General features: G+C 46.2%; 1 protein-coding gene across 1 annotated transcript in view; it reads left to right on the forward strand.

Moving 5' to 3' along the window:
* Window positions 1-20,680, forward strand: part of dhrs12 (dehydrogenase/reductase (SDR family) member 12) — a 66,397-nt gene that overhangs the window by 13,782 nt on the left and 31,935 nt on the right. The gene's annotated exons all lie outside the window — the stretch shown is intronic.

Below are 20,680 nucleotides of genomic sequence, written 5' to 3' on the forward strand. Positions count from 1 at the left end.
TTGGATACACCATACATTATTGACCCGGCAAAGAGAATGTGGCCCCAGATTTCTATGTCAACTTCGACTCTTGCGGATCTTCATACTGACTTATGCCATCCTGGCATTACCCGCATGTTGCACTTTGTGCGATTTAAAAATCTCCCATTTTCTACGGAAGATGTGAAAAGAACGTGCTCCTCCTGTAGAATGTGTGCAGAATTAAAACCGCAATTCTTCCGTCCATCGGATGGCTCACTCATACACGCTATGCAGCGACTCAGCATTGACTTCAAAGGGCCATTGCCCTCCTCAGCGCGAAACACCTACTTACTGACTATGGTGGACGAATATTCACGCTTTCCCCTGTCCCAATATGCTTACTTCCACAGTGATCAAATGCCTTGATCAAGTCTTTTCCCTTTGCGGTACGGCCAATTTCATCCACTCTGATCGGGGTCCCTCCTTCATGTCAAGCGAACTCAAAAGTTATCTCTCCCAATGGGGAATCGCCACAAGTAAAACGACACCGTACCATCCCATTGGTAATGGACAGGTTGAGAGATACAACGCTATCATTTGGAACGCTGTTCGTCTTGCGCTGAGGTCACGCAACCTACCAGACCAGCAGTGGGAAACTATGCTCCCTGACGTGTTGCATTCCGTCAGGTCTCTCCTTTCTACATCTACCAATGTCACACCACACGAGCGATTCTTCAGCTCCCTGCGTTGCCCAACCCATGGGACGTCTCTACCATCATGGTTGGCAGCTCCCGGCCCCGTGCTGCTCCGAAGATTCGTCCGATCATCTAAAACCGATCCTCTCGTCGACGAGGTAGAACTCACGGACGTCAACTCCACGTACGCGCACGTGCGGTACCCTGATGGCTGGGAGTCCACCGTTTCGCTCCGGGACCTGGCTCCCTGTCCGGCCGGTTCCACGGACCCAACCGATAGAGGGACCCACAGGGATGATGCCGACACTCTGCGCTCCCCCGAAGATGATGCCCTACCTGGGGCATCGAGCGATCTGCCAGCTGCCCCACCGGATCCACTCGGGGAGCCGAGCGCTCCCCGTGGGATGGCCACCCGAGGCCAGGACGCCGGTCAGTCCCCGGCTATCCAACAGGATGAAGCCAGTTCTGCACCTGTGGGGACCCGCACGCGGAGTCACCATCTCCCCAGCCTCCCTCGGGTCGATCAGAGCAACACGGGCCATGTCGATCCACCAGTACGGATCAAGCGGCCCAGGGACCAAGACACGGTCCGGGGAGACGTGCCTTCTAGCCATAAACAAAAATCTAAAAGATTGTGGCTATTCGTGGTCCACCTGATCCGCTAAGAGGAAGTCGTCAGACTTCCAAATCTTTTAGGCAGGAAGAATGTTATAAATCTCATCATTCATCAACAAACTACTCGTGAAATAATGCTGGATGGCCAGCTGGTGGCGCTGTCCAAAGAGTATAAATACTCGGGTGTCGGCCCCAGCTTTCCAGGGACATTTTGTAAGACAAGGAACTAGTGAAGTACAACTAGACCTCCATGTTCTGAAACAAGTTGATTAAAGCCTTGCTTTATGCTCAAACCAAGTGCGTAGTGAGTTTTATTATGTCAGCAAGTATATCCTTCCTTAGGTAAGGAGACCAAAATTATACACAGTACTCCAGGTGTGGTCTCGCCAAGGCCCTATATAATTGGAGTAAGACTTCTTTACTCCTGTACTCAAATCCTCTTGTAATGAAGGCCAGCATACCATTTGCCTTCCTGATGGATTGCTGCACCTGCACATTTACTTTCAGTGACTCATGTACAAGGACACCCAGGCCCCTTTGAGCATCTGCACTCCCCAATCTTTCACCATTTAGAAAATACTCTGCCTTTCTGTTTTTTCTACCAAAGTGGATAACTTCACATTTATCCGCATTATATTCCATCTGCCACGTTCTCGCCCACTCACTGAGCCTGTCGAGATCCCCTTGAAGCCTCTTCACATCCTCTTCACAACTGATACTGACACCTAGCTTTGTATCATCAGCAAATTTGGAAATGTTACATTTAGTCCCCTCATCCAAATCATTGATATAGATTATGAATAGCTGGGGCCCAAGCACCGATCCTTGTGGTACCCCACTAGTCACAGCCTGCCATCCTGAAAAAGACTCGTTTATCCCTGCTCTTTGTTTTTTGTCTGTTAACCAATTCTCAATCCATGCTAGTATATTACCCCCAATTCCATGTGCCGTAATTTTGTTCACCAACTTCTTGTGTGGGACCTTATCGAAGGCCTTCTGAAAATCCAAATATTCCCCTTTGTCTACTCCACTAGTTACACCCTCAAGGAACTCCAATAGGTTTGTCAAACAGGATTTCCCTTTCATAAATCCATGTTGACTCTGCCCAATCTTACTATTAGTTTCTAAGTGCCCAGTTATTGCATTCTTTATAATAGATTCCAGCATTTTCCCAACTACTGATGTGAGGCTAACAGGTCTGTAGTTCCCCGTTTTCTCTCTCCCTCCTTTCTTAAATAGCGGGGTTACATTTGCTATCCTCCAACTGCAGGAACCGTTCCAGAATCTATAGAATTTTGGAAGATGACAACCAATGCGTCCACTGTTCCAATGGCCACCTCTTTCAAAACCCTAGGATGTAGGTCATCCGGTCCTTGGGATTTATCGACTTTTAGTCCCATTAATTTTGCTAGTACTGTTTTATTACTAAATATAATTTCTTTAAGTTCCTCATTCTCGCCACACCCTTGGTTTTCTCGTATTTCTGGGAGGTTCTTTGTGTCTTCCTCTGTGATGGCAGAAACAAAGTATATATTTAATTTCTCTGCCATTTTCTCATTCCTCATTATAAATTCTCCTGTCTCGGACTGTAAAGGACCTACATTTACCTTCGCCAGTCTTTTCTTTTTCACATACCTATGGAAGCTTTTACAATCCGTTTTTATATTTTTCACTAGTTTGTGCTCATATTCCATTTTCCCTTTATCAATTTCTTGGTCCCCCTTTGCTGATTTCTTAAAAGATCCCAATCTTCAGGCTGACCGCTTTTTCTGGCAACTTTATAAGCTTCCTCCTTTGACTTAATACTAGCTTTAATTTCTTTTGTTAGCCATGGTTGGATCACTTTTCCTTTTGGGTTTTTATGCCCTAGAGGAATATATGTTTGTTGCAAATTATACTCAATGACTGAGCCTCCGCCACCCTCTGGGGTAGAGAATTCCAAAGATTCACCACCCTCTGAGTGAAGAAATTTCTGCTCATCTCAGTCCTAAATGGCCAACCCCTTATTCTGAGACTGTGACTCCCTGGTTCTAGACTCCCCAGACAGGGGAAACATCCTCCCTGCATCTATCCTGTCAAGCCCTGTAAGAATTTTGTATGTTTCAATGAGATCACCTCTCTTTTCTAAACTCTAGTGAATATAGGCCTAGTCTACTCAATCCCTCCTCCTAGGACAATCCCCCCATCCCAGGAACCAGTCTGGTGAACCTTCGTTGCACTCCCTCTATGGCAGGTATATCCTTCCTTAGGTAAGGAGACCAAAACTGTACACAATACTCCAGGTGTGGTCTCACCAGGGCCCTATATAATTGCAGTAAGACGTCTTTACTCTTATACTCAAATCCTCTTGTAATAAAGGCCAACATATCATTAGCTTTCCTAATTACTTGCTGTACCTGCATGTTAACTTTCAGTGATTAGTGTACAAGGACACCCAGGTCCCTCTGAACACCAACATTTCCCAATCTCTCACCATTTAAAAAATACTCTCCTTTTCTATTTTTCCTACCAAAGTGGATAACTTCACATTTCTCAAAATTATATTTCACTTGCCATGTTCTTGTCCACTCACCTAGCCTGTCTAAATCCCCTTGAAACCTCTTTGCATCCTCTTCACTACTTACATTCCCACCCAGCTTTGTATCATCAGCAAACTTGGATATATTACATTTGGCCCCCTCATCCAAATCATTGATGTAGATTGTGAATAGCTGAGGCCCAAGCACTGATCCTTGCGGTACCCCACTAGTTACAGCCTGCCAACCTGAAAATGGCCTGTTTATTCCTACTCTCTGTTTTCTGTCCGTTAACCAATCCTCAATCCAATATTACCCCCAAACCCATGAGCCCTAATTTTGTTTAATAACCTCTTGTGTGGCACCTTATCAAATGCCTGCTGAAAATCCAAATACACCACATCCAGTGGCTCCCCCTTATCTATTCTGCTAATTACAACTTCAAAAACCTCTAATAGATTTGGCAAACACAATTTCCCTTTCATAAATCCATGATGACTCTGCCCAATCCTATTATTATTTTCTAAGTGCCCTGTTACCACGTCCTTAACAATAGATTCTAGCATTTTCCCTACTACTGATGTCAGGCTAACTGGTCTGTAGTTCCCCGTTTTCTCTCTCCCTCCTTTCTTAAATAGTGGGGTTACATTTGCTGCCTTCCAATCTGCGGGAACCGTTCTAGAATCTATGGAATTTTGGAAAATGACAACCAATGCATCCATTATCTCTATAGCCAACTCTTTCAAAACCCCAGGATGTAGGCCATCAGGCCCAGGGGATTTATTGGCTTTCAGTCCCACTAAATTCTCCAGTGCTATTTTTTTACTAATACTAATTTCTTTCAGTTCCTCATTCTTGCTAGACCCTTGGTTCTCCACTATTTCTGGGAAGTTTTTTGCGTCTTCTTCCGTGAAGACAGACACAAAGGCCGCGATTTTGCCGGCGCTCAGAGGGCAGGTTTGGAGGCGGGTCCGGAGTTAAAATCAAAATGATTGATGGCAGGTTGCGAACCTGCCGCCATCCCGCCTCCACGCATCTTTACAGAGTGTTGGGTCTGCGAGTTCCGATCAGACCTGATACCAAGCGACGGGAGAGCCACTTAAGGCAGTTAACGGCTTGTTAACGGCCTGGATAATCCTATTTTGAGATTCTCTTCCCATTTTGCAACATTTTCAGCATGTTCCACGTCGTTCGACAAATGCGCCAGCTGATTGTGCCGGGTACAGCAACAAGCTGAACAGTTGACAGCTGCACTTGAAGCATAAAAGCTGATCTGCAACATGAGTTCACTTTCAGATCCCGGAACTTTCTGTTTTGAGGATTTGGAACACATTTTGCAGGTGTATTGAGGTTGTAAGTGTTGGATCTGAGATCCATATGCACTGTGACCTCCTTGGAATACCCTCTCCCCACATTGACTGGGCGCTTATAACATCTCTTCCTCGACTGAGATATATACCAGCAGAATGGGAACCATTTATATCCTCTCATCCTGGTCCTCAGAATCGGAGGAAGAGCAGCTGCAGCAGCAGCAGAACCAGTCACACCAGCAGCACCAACAACAGGAGCGGCAACCTTCTCCTCACCCACCTGATGCTGCACAGGGCAGAGGGCATCAGCGCAGAGCTGCATCTCGCCGCAGGAGATACCCCCAACATAGGGTTCACAGGCCGAGGATGAGCTTCCTCAACATGATTGAGCAGCAGTGCCAAAGGAGGCTGAGACTTTTGCAAGAGGTAGTCACTGACATCTGCACAATGCTGCACCAACACCTACAGCCCAGAGGAGCAGGTGGACACTCCTTACCAGTGGCTGTCAAAGTCACCACCGCACTCAACTTCTTTTCAGGATCCTTCCAGGGATCAGCAGCAGACATCAGCGGCATTTGCCAGTCAGCCGCACACAGTTGCATCACGCAGGTTACCAATGCCCTCTTTGCCAATTACATCCACTTCTCCACGGATGAAGCAAGTGTTACCGCACGTGCGGTTGGCTTTGCAAATATGGCAGGCTTCCCAAGGGTGCAGGGCGTCATAGACTGCACACATGTGGCCATTAGGGCACCCCATCACAATCCAGCTGTATTTGTGAACCGCAAGGGCTTCCACTCCCTTAACGTCCAGCTGGTGTGTAACCATAGGAAGAACATTATGCATGTTTGTGCCAAATACCCTGGCAGTTGCCATGACTCATTCATCCTGCAGCAGTCTACTGTGCCTGAGCTCTTCAATCCGCCAACCCAACTTTCCAGATGGCTCCTTGGTGACAAGGGCTGTCCCCTGAAGACGTGGCTAATGACACCGATGAGGAGGCCATCAAACGAAGCTGAGGAGCGCTACAATGTGAGCCACATTACCACCAGAAGCATCAAAGAGCAAGCCATCGGCTTGCTCAAAATGCGATTTAGATGCCTCGACAGATCTGGTGGGGCCCTAGAGTACTCACCAGCCAGGGTCTCCAGAATCATCGTGGTCTGCTGTGCCCTGCACAACATCGCACAGCAGCGTGGCTTACCGCTACCTGAGGAACAAGTGGCTCAGCACACAACCTCCTCATAGGAGGAGGAGCCAAATGAGGCGGCAGGTGAGGAAGACCTTGCAGAGGCGGCTGTGCCAGTGCCACCAGCATGCGAGCTTATTGCTGGCCGTGAGGCAAGGGATACACTAACCTGTTAAGTCTGTGTGTTATAGTGAGAATTACTACACAGACCACAAGAGTAAATTCAACAGGTCTTTACTGGTTGGAGGTCGGACTATACTGAATACAATATTATTACACTGTGCTTATATACCGGTGTGGTCACCACCGGTATTACGTATACAGCAGCCAACGAAAGTAGTACCTTTCTTAAGGTGGACCAGGCTTAAGTTCTCTTAAGGTGGAACAGGTTACATACACCACAATCCTCCCTTTTTAGCTTAACAGTCATATCCCCAAATAAACATAACATATATAACTTCAGGTATAACAGTTCAAAGGTTCAGTCTCTCAGGAGGCTTTCTGATTCGGCTTGGATAACGCCTTTCAGTGGTCTCTGATTCTTGTTGTTGAGGTGCCTCCTCTAGTTGGTTGCCAATGTATTGGGTGTCATCATCATCAAATACATTCTCGGCCGAGGTAGATGCTTCAGGTTCATGAACATCTTCCACAGCTGTCTCTGTCACAACCATGGGTTCGACCCTTGCTCTCGACTCTACCAGTTGATCCGCATGACGCCTTATCACATTATGACCAATATCTACGGTGTACATCAGAGGTCCTTGTCTGGCCCGGATTGTTCCGGACTGCCATTTGTCGTTTCCATAGCCCCTTGCCATCACTGGTTGTCCTACGTCGAAAGTTCGAGTGGTCTTGCTGTTAATATGCCGAAACTGTTTGTTTTCCACTTCCCTCCGCACATTTGGTTTTAACAAGTCCAACTTGGACCGCAACCTCCTGTTATAAAACATCATAGCAGGACTTTGGTTAGTCACGGCATGATCAGCGTTTCTATATGACATCAGGAACTTATCGACCTTGTGTTGCAGCGGAATCTGATCATCATTCATGGCCTTAATAGCCTTTTTGAATGTCTGGACAAATCTTTCAGCCAACCCGTTTGTCGCCGGATGATATGGGGCAGAGGTATAATGTTTAACTCCATTCTTCTTTAAGAATTGTTGGAATTCTTCCGATACAAACTGTGGTCCGTTGTCCGAACAGATCTGTTCTGGCAATCCGTTCCTTGCGAATATTGTTCTTAACACCGCAATTGTCTTTTCTGAAGTAGTGGTATTCATCTTGATGACTTCTGGCCATTTGGAATGTGCGTCCACCGCGATTAGGAACATGGAGTCCATGAATGGACCAGCAAAGTCAATGTGTACGCGTTGCCATGGGGCTGAAGGCCATTCACATGGGTGTAGCGGTGCTATCGGAGGTGCATTTTGCACTTTTTGACACCCAGCGCAGCTTTTCGTTAACTCCTCAATCTGTTGGTCAATACCCGGCCACCATACGTAAGCCCTAGCAAGACTTTTCATTTTAACTCCCCCCAGATGACCTTCATGTAGTTCTTTTAAAACTCTTTCCCTTAACTTGGGAGGAATAATCACTCTTGTCCCGTACATCAAAGTACCATGGCAGACGGACAGCTGGTCTCGCCTTGCCGAGAATGCCGGTAACAGAGGATCACCCCGTGTTGGCCATCCTTTCACTGTCACCTCATAGACTCTGGACAGTGTCGGGTCGTTCCTGGTTTCTCTTTCAATACTTGCGTTGGTGACAGGTAAACACTCGATAATGGTCGAATGAAATAACTCAACAGGGTCAACTTCCGTCGTGTCTTCATCTTCAGGTAGTGGCAGGCGCGACAGGCCATCAGCATTGCCATGCTGTTTCGTACCTTTGAATTCTATCTGATATTGATGTGCCCCTAAGAAAAGAGACCATCTCTGGAGACGCTGTGCCGTCATCACCGAAACACCCTTCTTAGGGTTAAAAATGGACACCAACGGTTGATGGTCCGTCAGAAGTGTGAATTTTTGGCCCTGTAGGTAATGATTAAACTTCTTCACTCCCCATACAAGGTTAAGGGCCTCCCTATCGATCTGCGCATAGTTGCGCTCAGCGGAGGTCAATGATCTGGATGCAAACGCGACTGGCCTTTCCGTGCCATTTGGCAATTTATGTGAGAGTACTGCCCCAATACCATATGGAGAAGCATCACAAGCCAACCGAATAGGCAGTGTCGGGTTGAAGTGAGCCAACACTTCCTCTGAGGTGATCAATTCTTTGCTTTTGCGAAATGCCTTCTTACAGTTTTCGCCCCAGTCCCATGGTACCCCTTTCTGTAAAAGAGCGTTCAACGGATGCAGCACCGTGGATAGATTTGGCAGAAATTTATGGTAGTAGTTAATTAATCCTAGAAACGACCTCAACTGAGAGACATTCTCCGGAGCGGGAGCCTTTACAACTGCCGCTATCTTGTCAGGAGACTTATGAAGCCCCTCCCGGTCAATGACATGACCACAGTACGAGATCCGCTTCTGGAAGAACTCACATTTCTGCCGATTTACCCTAAGTTCATACTCTTTCAGTCTGTTGAGCACCAGTTCCAAGTTAGCGAGATGCTGTTCATCACCATCACCTGTGATCAGAATGTCGTCCAGGTAATATTGTGTGCCTGGAATTCCCTGTAATACCTGCTCCATGGCCCTCTGCCAAATTGCTGGAGCCGATGCCACACCAAAAGCCAGCCTATTGTACCGGTACAACCCTCGATGCGTGTTGATCGTGAGGTATTGGCGTGACTCTTCTTCAACCTCCATCTGCAAGTACGCCTGCGCCAGGTCTATCTTGGTGAAGTGTTTCCCGCCAGACAGTGAAGCGAAAATATCCTCAATCCGTGGAAGCGGATACTGCACCGTGTGAAGCACCGGATTAACGGTGATCTTGAAATCTCCACAGATGCGAACCTTCCCTGGATCTCCTGGCTTATTGTTCGCAGGACGTTTCATAACGGGAACAATGGGCGTAGCCCACTCACTCCAATCTACTTTAGACAGTACCCCTGAACGTTCTAGTGCTTCCAGCTCCGCTTCAACCGCAGGTCGTATTGCATAGGGTACCGGTCTGGCTTTAAAAAATTTTGGTTGTGCATGTTCATCAATCTTGATGTTTGCCGTAATTCCTCTCAGTGTTCCCAGTCCCGGCTGGAACACCTCTTTAGCCTCATCCAATATTCTGGACAATCGTTTAGGTTTGACAGCTGTTTCCCCGGAATCTACCGTTAGTGCTTTCAAGGAGTGCCAGTCCATATTAATTTTCCTAATCCACTCCCGTCCTAGTAGTGGCGGACCTCCTTCAGGTAGCACACATAAGTCCATTACTTGGCTTCCTTCGCCCTTGTGGACCACTTCTACCTCTATTTTCCAATGGGGTACACTCTTTGCCCCGTGTACGTTTTCAATATAATCTCCGTATCCTGTAAGGGAATATGTTGGAATAACCTTCTGTAAGCTTTCTTATTCATGACCGTCAATGCCGATCCAGTGTCCAATTCCATTTTTACTTGGACTCCTGCTATCTTAAGAGTGACCCAAATTGTCTGGAGGTCTGTATCCTTACCAACGTTGTGTATTCTTAAGCTATCCAGTTCATTACTGCTAGCGTCTGAATCTGACTTCTGTTCAGTCAAACTGTTCTTTGTCACCTTGTGTACCTTTGCATATTTTCCTTGCGGTGACTTTTTATTGCTGGTCTTCTTTCCTGACCGGCATACTTTAGCTATGTGGCCAAACCTGCCACACGTTCTGCATTCTTGGTTTTTAAACCAACACTGGTTCTGATCGTGCGTTGTCTTTCCACAACGATAACATTTGACAGAACTCAAACCCAATTTGTTTGTACCGAGTTCCGGTGGCCGTAGCTGCATTACTGCCGTGCCTCTCGCTGCGGCCTCATGTGCTGCTGCCATAGTGACCGCCTTCTCGAGAGACAGCTCATTCTCCTCGAGCAGTCGCCTTTGTGTATCCTGTTTAAATAACCCACACACAAATCTATCTCGAAGTGCCTCTGTCAGTCCCGTTCCAAACTGACAATATTTTGCTAGCTTACGTAATTCCATCAAATATTCAGCATTGCTTTCATTTTGCCGCTGTCTTCTATTGTAAAATTTAAATCGTTCTGCTAGCATCAGCGGCGTGGGGCTAAGATGATTTTTTAGGACAGTAACAATCTGTTCGAACGTCTTATCCGCCGGTTCATCTGGTGATAACGGGTGTTTCAGTTGCCCGTATGTCTTCGCACCCATTAAGTTTAGTAATGTTAGTGCTTTATCTGTCTCAGGAATTTTATTTGCCTTACAATAGTTTTGTATGCGTTCTACATACATAGCCCAGTCTTCTATATCACTGTCGAAGGCATTAATGTTCCCATGTTTAGGCATCGTAGCAATTTATCGTATTTTTAATGTTATCTAAGATGGCGGCTTCCCGCTCTTGCCGTCGTCCTCCGCCCACAAAATGGCGGTTTTCCCGCGCTTGGCGGTCTTCACCCGTCCCCCGACGCTGTCTCCGCTTCACCGCGGCTCTCGCGCCTTCAGGTTCCCCAGACGCTGCGCCTTTAGCCTGAATGCGGCCCTTATCTCCGGTCGCGATCGATGTCCCGCGCTGCGCCTCTCGCTCGAAAGCGGCCCGGCCCTTATCTCTGGTCGCGATCGACCTCACCGCCCTTATTCCTCCGTCTTCCCAGCCCCGTCTGTACAGCCAACGCGGTTGACTTTCTGTCGCGTCGCTGCCCGGCTTACCCACCACGAGGTAGTAGAAGAAGCTGACAGTCGCTGATGGAGGCTTCGAGGTCAGGATGTCTTCTGCACTCCGGTTGCTCGATGCCTGCCGCTCGACGTGTCTTCCCGTAGGTGATGAGGGTGGAAACCTCTCTTCGACGTCCTGTCTGTGGACGAAGTCGCCGTGGAAATTACTGCAGCAGGGTAAGAATCGGACTCGTCGCCACTGTTAAGTCTGTGTGTTATAGTGAGAATTACTACACAGACCACAAGAGTAAATTCAACAGGTCTTTACTGGTTGGAGGTCGGACTATACTGAATACAATATTATTACACTGTGCTTATATACCGGTGTGGTCACCACCGGTATTACGTATACAGCAGCCAAAGAAAGTAGTACCTTTCTTAAGGTGGACCAGGCTTAAGTTCTCTTAAGGTGGAACAGGTTACATACACCACATAATCTATGCCAGATTAACGTGACTTTATGCAGCAAACACATGTAGCTGGCACATGGATGTGAGTATTTGCACGATCTTCATTACACACCATACAGCATCTGTACAATAAACTGCATTCCTATCACTCTCCCCACCATTGCTGCAGATGAAAGGCATCCTGACCCCTCACTGTGCAACTTCCATTTCTGAGCACACATAGGCCAACTCTTTGAATCTTTGACATCGCATTTCTTTAATACAATTGAAATAACGATGATAAACGTTACTTTGTATTAGATCAAAACACCCACGTGACTACCCTTGTGACTATTTGTGTGTTAACTTTCTCTTACACGTGCTTCTACGTGGTGCTTCCCCTGTGGCTTTAGCAGATGTAGAGGCACCTTGCTCACTTCTGTGCTGCGCCTGCTTAGACTCCTTTGGCGGGCGTCCTCTGGGTTTGGGAGCCTGGGAGGTCTCCGCAAAAGTCTGCTCCTCCTGCAGCTGTGCAGGTGCTGAGGAATCTGGGGCTCTGACCGAGGGCTCCGCAGTGGCATGGGAGTGTGAGTGCTTGGAGAGGAGCCCACACTTCCTTGCTGTCGACCACCAACATCCCTCTCATGGGTGACCCGCACTTCACTGCTAGCAGGTAGCTGGAGAGCACCTTGCTGCACGTCAGTGGGGTGTGGTAAACCACTGTTATACCTGTCTGTAGAGGTATGTGTATTCCACTAGGTACAGGTCTGGACATGCCTCGGCTGACTCCTCCCACTATTCCAGGTATATAAGTGACTACCTCCCAGTCCCTTAGTATTCTGGACGGGTCGACCACTCGAGACAAGACCTTCATTCTTTAGTTAATAAAAGCCTGATTGTTACTCGCTCAACCTCAGTCTTTTGAGTAATTGATGGTGCATCATGGGGCAATGAGGACCTGTCTCTGTACTGACGGTCCTCATAACAGGGACTCTGGTGTCTCTCCTCAATAGATGCCCATCTATCCTCCATAGCAGAACATCTATTTAGAAATGTTACCATGTTCTGCTGTGTCTGGCGATTGATGTCCTCCATAGAGGTTGCCATCCTTTCTATGGTGGTACCTACATTCGCCAATGCATGCACCATGGCATTGCTCATGTTTGACATGGACACTTCCATTCTCTGCACACTCACAGTCACCATGGTCGCAAACCCTGTCAGAGCCTCCTGCACTTGTTCCTGAAGCCCCAGCACCGCTCTCTTTCTGGATGGCCCCAGAGGCACAGCGTCCACATGCAGCTGAGCAGGGCTAGGAGCATCCAGCGCCCTCTGATGAGGACTCTCCTCTGCTGTCCCTGTCTCCACCATCTGCTGATGCTCACTTATGAGCAGTGATACACCAGATGACAATACCATTTTATCTCGCAAAGGACCCACCGAGCTGTGTGTCTCTGTGCTGGTGCTGGGTGCGCTTACATCTGCTGACGCTGCTCCCTCAGAGGTTGCAGCTTCCTCTGAGGAGTCGTTCGGCTCTTCCTCCTGGACAATAGGGAGGGGGGTTCTCGATGGTCCTGTGGGGAAGTAAAGGCATGAGTTAGACATGTGACATTTACATAGCAGACACATCCCATTGTGCAGATGATCGGAACTCAATCTGTAAGGATAGCAGATGCCATATCAGTCACTCATGAAATCTAAATGAGAGAGTTGCAAATCTATTCTGTCACCAGCTTGCTCTACTGCGCCCGTCTCTCCGTCCCCCACCTCCAGCTCCTCTGCACCTCCGACGATCTCGATAGCAGCCTCCTCAGCGTTACTTAAATGCGCCATGGAAGGTGGCCCTCCTCCTGTCCTCCTCCTCTCCCTCTTATTGTGGGCTCTCTTTTCCTGCAATGAGGGAGACAAGTGGAGTTGGAGCAATAATGTTGGAGTGTAGAGAATCCATAGCATAGATGCTTAGAGGGAGACAATGATGGAGTGAGGTGCCAATACCAAGGGCCCTCCATGTGCATTGTTAGTTGTTGTCATTGCATAACAGTGAGAGTGAGTGTGAGGGGTGCATAGTAGAATGGTGAAGTGATTCTGTACATAGAGAGAGAGGGAAGGTTAAGGGTGCAAGGGATGTAAGGGTAAGTTGGGATGTGCAGGAATAGGTTGACAAGGCAGAGTGCTGGTTATGAGAGGAGATGGGGAGCAGATTGAAGGTAAGTGTGATGTTATACTCATTTATGCTGAGTGTAGCAGATCATTGAACCTTTTCCTGCACTGAACCCAGGTGCCTGAGCACAAAGACCTGGCGTGAACCTCCTCAGCAATTTGCAGCCTTGCTTTGCTGAGGAGGCTTCCTCCGTCCATTGAAGGGGAACAGAACAGCCTTGCGCCCTCTCACTCCCTCCACAAGAGCATGGAGGGAGTCATCAAAGCGGGGAGAAGCCTTGGTTCTTGCAGCAGTCATCTCACAAACAATACCACTGAGGAGCATCAGAAAGTTAATAAAACCCAAAGGCCGCATGGGCCGCTTACATGCAGCTGAATCGAAGATGTCAGCAGAGGCGAGCAGTAGACCCGAGCCCACTGATTGGGCTGGGTAACGTGCACGACGGGCTTAATAAACCCAGTTAAATGAAAATCGTTATTGCAGTGCGGCGGGACCGGAACCCTCCAAACAGCGAACCCGATGCAAACCTGCCTCCGCTGGGAAAATTCAGCCCAAAGTATTTGTTTAATTTCTCTGCCATTTCCTTATTCCCCATTATAATTTCTCCTGTCTCAGCCTGTAAGGGACCCACATCTACATTCGCTAATCTTTTCCTTTTTACATACTAATAGAAGTCTGTTTTTATGTCTCTCGCTAGTTTACTATCACATTCTATTTTCCCTTTCTTTATCAATTTCTTGGTCCTCCTTTGCTGAATTCTAAAGTCCTCCCAATCCTTAGGCTTACTACTGTTTTTGACAACATTATAAGCCTCTTCCTTTGATCTAATACTACCTTTAACTTCTCTTGTTATTTTATAAAGGCCAGGGGGCAGGCCTCCAACACATTCCCTAAACAGAAAATGTGCATGGCAAGGGGAGATTTCAGTAAGAGGGTCGAAGAATGACTTGGAAACCTTTTTTACATATTACATAGAATTACCTGGAATATACAGCACAGAAACAGGCCATTTGGCCCAGCCAGTCCATGCCGGCGTTTATGCTCCACTCGAGCCCCCTCACATCCTTCCTCATCTAACTCTATCAGCATAACCCTCTATTCCCTTCTCCCTCATGTACTTATCTAGCCTCCCCTTAAATGCATCTATACTATTCGCCTCAACCACTCCCTGTGGTCGCAAGTTCCACATTCTCACCACTCTCTGGGTAAAGAAGTTTCTTCTGAATTCCCTATTTGATTTCTTGGTATCTATCTTATATTGATGGCCTCTAGTTTTGCTCTTACCCACAAGTGGAAACATTCTCTCTGTGTCTGCTCTATCAAAACCTTTCATAATTTTAAAGGCCTCTTTCAAGAGAAGAGACCCAGCCTGTTCATCCTTTCCTGATAGGTATAACCTTGCAGTTCTGGTATCATCCTTGTAAATTATTTTTGTACCCTCTCCAGTGGCTCTATATCCTTTTTATAATATAGTGACCAGAATTGTACGCAGTACTCCAAGTGTGGTCTAACCAAATTTATTTAAAGTAGAGTTACTGAACCTTGAAAAATCGTCCAAGTATTCAGCCTCTTGCCTCCAACCTTCCCTTTCATTCCAAAGTCCTGAATGTATCACTGCTTTGCCATTGCACTCCCACCGCTCTGTGACCATGGGCCGCTATCCTTCCTCCTGCTCCTTGACCTCTCTGTTCCCATCGACTACGTTGACCACTCCATTCTCCTCCAATGACTTTCCTCTGTGGTCCACCTCCATGGAACTGCTCTTTCTATGAGTGGGAGGGGGAGGATCCAGTTGTTGTGGTCCATGTAGGAACCAATGACATAGGTAGAACTAAGAATGAAATTCTGCTGAGAGAGTTTGAGGAGCTAGGGTCTAAATTAATAAGCAGAACCTCAAAGGTAATAATCTCTGGATTGCTACCTGAGCCACGCGCAAATTGGCATAGGGTCAAGCAGATCAGAGAGTTATATGCGTGGCTCAAAGAGTGGTGTGGGAAGAAGGGGTTTTAATTCATGGGGCACTGGCACCAGTACTGGGGAAAGAGGGAGCTGTTCCTTCGGGACGGGCTCCACTTAAACCGGGCTGGGACCAGTGTCCTGGTGAATCGAATAACTAGGGCTGTAGATAGGGCTTTAATCTAAAAAAGGGCGGGAGGGGTCAGGTGAGGGGAAATTTCAAAATCTAAAGAGAAAGGTCAAGGCAATAGAGCAGTGTAGCAATTTGGGTAAAAATAAGCAGAGTGTGACAGGAAGGTAGAGAGTTTAATGGTAGCATTGCAGCAGAGAATAAGGTCAAAGCAGGGAATAATAGTTAAAAAAATTTAAATTAAAGGCTCTTTATCTGAAGCATTCGTAACAAGATAGACGAACTAGTGGCACAAATAGAGGTAAATGGGTTTGATCTAATAGCCATTCCAGAGACGTGGTTGCAAGGTAACCAAGGTTGGGAATAAATGTTCCAGGATACTTGATGTTTTGAAAAGACAGGCAGAATGGAAAAGGAGGGGTAGCCCTGATAATAAAGGATGACATAAGGACAGTAGAGAGAAAGGATCTTGGCTCAGAAGATCAGGAAGTAGAATCAGTATGGGTGGAGATAAGGAATAACAAGGGGCAGAAAACACTGGTGGGAGTAGTATATTGGCCCCCCAACAGTAGCTATACTGTTGAACAGAATATTAATCAAGAAATAGTAGGAGCTTGTAACAAAGGTAATGCAATAATCATGGGGGACTTTAATCTTCATATAGACTGGACAAATCAAATTGGCAAAGGTAGTCTGGAGGACGAGTTCATGGAATGCATTCGGGACAGTTTCCTAGAACAATATGTCATGGAATCAACCAGGGTATAGGCTATTTTAGATCTTGTATTGTGTAATGAGACAGGGTTAATTAGCAATCTCATAGTAAAGGATCCTCTGGGGCAGAGTGATCATAATATGATAGAATTTCACATTAAGCTTGAGAGTGACATGCCTAAGTCCAAAACTAGAGTCTTAAACTTAAGTAAAGCCAATTACATAGGTATGAGGGGCGAGTTGGCTAAGGTAGATTGGAAAAATAGATTAAAAGTTATGGCGGTAGATAAGCAGTGGCTAGCATTTAAAGAAATATTTCATAATTCTCAACAAAAATACATTCCATTGAGAAACAAAAACTCCACGGAAAAAGTGATCCAACCGTGGCTAACTAAAGAAGTTAAGGATAGCATTAGATTGAATGAAGAAGCTTATAATGTTGTGAAGAATAGTAGTAAGCCTGAGGGTTGGGAGAGTTTCAGAAACCAGCAAAGAATGACCAAAAAATTGATAAAAAGGGAAAAAATAGAATATGAGAGAAAATTAGCAAGAAATATAAAAGCAAATTGTAAGAGTTTCTACAAGTATATAAAAAGGAAGACAGTAGCAAACGTAAACGTTGGTCCCTTAGAGGCTGAGACAAGAGAAATTATTATGGGGAATAAGGAAATATTTTGTATCTGTCTTCACAGTAGAAGACACACAAAGCATACCAAAAATAGTGGGGAACCAAGGGTCTAATGAGGGTGAGGAACTTAATGTAATTAATATAAGTAGAGAAAAAGTACTAGAGAAACTAATGGGATTAAAAACTGACAAATCCCCTGGACCTGACGGCCTACATCCTAGGGTTCTAATAGAAGTGGCTGAGGAGACAGTGGATGCATTAGTTGTGATCTTCCAAAATTCCCTGGATTATAGAACGGTCCCAGCAGATTGGAAGGTCGCAAATGTAACACCGCTATTCAAGAAAGCAGAGAGAAAAAGCAGGGAACTACAGGCCAGTTAGCCTGACATCAGTCGTTGGGAAAATGCTGGAATCCATTGTTAAGGAAGTGGTATCAGGGCACTTAGAAAATCATAACATGATTAGGCAGAGTCAACATGGTTTTATGAAAGGGAAATTGTTTTTGATAAATTTATTCGAGTTTTTTGAGGATGTAATTAGCAGAGTAGATAAAGCGGATCCAGTGGATGTAGTATATTTGGATTTCCAAAAGACATTCGATAAGGTGCCACATAAAAGGTTATTACACAAGATAAGGGCTCATGGGGTTGGGGGTAATATAGTAGCATAGATAGAGGATTGGTTAACGGACAGAAAACAGAGAGTAGGGATAAACAGATCCTTTTCAGGTTGGCAGGCTGTAACTAGTGGGGTGCCGCAAGGATCAGTGTTGGGGCCTCAGCTATTTACAATCTATATTAATGACCTATGACATGAATTTTGTCATTCATGTGGAAATAACTTACGAAATAATACTGGGCGGCCTGCTGGTGGCGCTGTCCAGGGTGAGTATAAATACTCGGGCGTGGGCCCAGCTTGCTCAGGACATTCTTTAACAGGAACTAGTGAAGGACACAACTAGATCTCCATGTTGAAAAACAGTTGATTAAAGCCTTGTTTAATACTCAGACCAAGTGCCTAGTAGTTTTCTTACGTCAACCTAGATGAAGGGACCGAGTGTAATGTATCCAAGTTTGCTGATGATACAAAGCTCGGTGGGACAGTAAGCTGTGAGGAGAACACAAAGAGTCTGCAAAGGGATATAGATAGACTGAGTGAGTGGGCAGTAAGGTGGCAGATGGAGTATAATGTAGGGAAATGTGAGGTTATTCACTTTGGTAGGAAGAATAGAAAAACAGAATATTTTTTAAATGATGAGAAACTTTTAAATGTTGGTGTTCAGAGAGATTTGGGTGACCTGGTGCAAGAAACACAGAAAGCTAGCATGCAGGTACAGCAAGCAATAAGGAAGGCAAATGGCATGTTGACCTTTATTGCAAGGGGGTTGGAGTATAAGAGTAAGGAAGTCTTGCTACAATTGTACAGGGCCTTGGTGAGACCACACCTGGAGTTCTGTGCACAGTTTTGGTCTCTTTATCTAAAGGAAGGATATACTTGCCTTGGAGGCGGTGCAACGAAGGTTCACTAGATTGATTCCTGGGATGACAGGGCTGTCCTATGATGAGAGATTGTGTAGAATGGGCCTATACTCTCTGGAGTTTAGAAGAATGAGAGGTGATCTCATTGAAACACACAGGATTCTGAAGGGGTTTGACAGGGTAGATGCTGAGAGGTTGTTTCCCCTGGCTGGAGTATCTAGAACTAGGGGGCATAGTCTCAGGATAAGGGGTCGCCCATTTAAGACCAAGTTGAGGAGGAATTTCTTCACTCAGAGGGTTGTGAATCTTTGAAATTCTCTGCCCCAGAGGGCTGTGGATGCTGAGTCATTGAGTATATTCAAGGCTGAGATAAATAGCTTTTTGGACTCTAGGGGAATCAAGGGATATGGAGATGGGGTGGGAAAGTGAAGTTGAGGTGGATGATCAGCCATGATCTTAGTGAATGGCGAAGCAGGCTCGAGGGGCCGTGTGGCCGACTCCTGCTCCTATTCCTTATGTTCTTTCCTGGTTCCACTCTTCTCCGTTGCAATGCAGGCATTAAATCACCCCCCCCCACCACCACCCCCCCACCCCCCACCAACAGCTTCTCCTCCTCTATTTACACTGTCACCTCCCATACTCCAGTTCTCCTTCCTTTGGTCCCCATCTCTTGAATATTTACATGTTACCACTGGAAGGATGAGGTTAGTTTCCACCTATATGCCAGTGACACTAACCGCTATCTCTCTGCCTGCTCCCTTGGTCTAAAGGCTGTTGGCGCACTCTCCAACTCCATCTCCAATATCAAGGCCGACATGAGGCAGAATTTCCTTCAGCTTAATTTCGGCAAAACTGAAATCATCCTCTTCAACTCCAAGCCGCACCTCCGTGCCACTGGCTTTCACTCTATCAGTTATCCCGGCTGCCACCTCGGGTTGAGCCAGGAGGTATGGAACCCTGGCTTACTGCTTGAGCCTGAGATCAGCTGCCTCTCCCACATCCACTCCATTAACAGGATTGCTCTCTTGTACTGCTGTGACATTGCCTGTCTCTGCACCTCCCTCTAATTCACTGCCAGCAAAACTGTAGTTCATGCGTCCATCACTTCAAGGCTTGACTTCTCCCATAACCCTCTTCAGCCAGCCTCTCTGTCTCAACCCTCCAGAAATGACAACTCATTTGAAAGGCCAAAGCTTGTATCCTCTCTCACACAAAGTCCAGCGCTCCAACTGCCCACTTAATCTCCAAACTCCAGTGGTTCGTGTTCCATCTCATAAGAGGTTAGTGACCTAATAGAGGTCTTTAAAATTATGAAAGGGTTTGATAGAGTAGACGTAGAGAAATTGCTTCTGCTTGTGGGGGAATCCAAAACTAGGGCTCATAAATATAAGATAGTCACCAATAAATCCAATACAGAATTCAGGAGAAACTTCTTTACCTAGAGAGTGGTTAGAATATGGAACTTACTACCACATGGAGTAGTTGAGGTGAATAGCATAGATGAATTTAAGGGGAAGCTAGATAAATACACGAGGGAGAAAGGAATAGAAGGATATATTGATAGGGTGAGATGAAGTAGGGTGGGAGGAGGCTCATGTGGAGCATGTACACCGGCACAGACCAGTTGGGCTGAATGGGCTGTTTCTGTAATAAATTCCACGTAATTCGATGTAATCTTGCTGACTTTAAAACTGTCATCCTTGCTTTCAAGTAACTCCCTGGCCTTGCCCCACCTTTAGTGATCAGCTCGAGTCCTACATCCCCGCTTGCACCCTCTGCTCCTTTAACACTGGCCTATTCCTTCTCCTCCACTTCCTCCATCCAATTATTGGTGGCTGCTTGTTCAGCCTCTAAGGCTGCTGTTCTCCAGAACTCCCTGCCTAAAACCCCAGTCCTTGACCAGGCTTTTGTCCTCTCGGTTACCCTCTCCATTTTACCTCCTGCTTTTGATGTGCATTACTTTTTCCTCCTTTTAATATGAAATGCTTTGAGATATTTTCTTGCATGTAAAGAGCAGGCTAGAAATGCAAGTTCTTTGTAGCTTTAGTTTAAACAAGCTGCATTGCAGATAGCATTAACTATTTATAAATTGTGAAAAATAGAACTCTCCTGTATAATGTTTGTAAATGAAAGGCACATAAAC

This window comes from Somniosus microcephalus, chromosome 14 (assembly GCF_052327205.1).
Source record: "Somniosus microcephalus isolate GS21.2 chromosome 14, FLI_Smic_1.0, whole genome shotgun sequence".
NCBI lineage: Eukaryota > Metazoa > Chordata > Chondrichthyes > Squaliformes > Somniosidae > Somniosus > Somniosus microcephalus.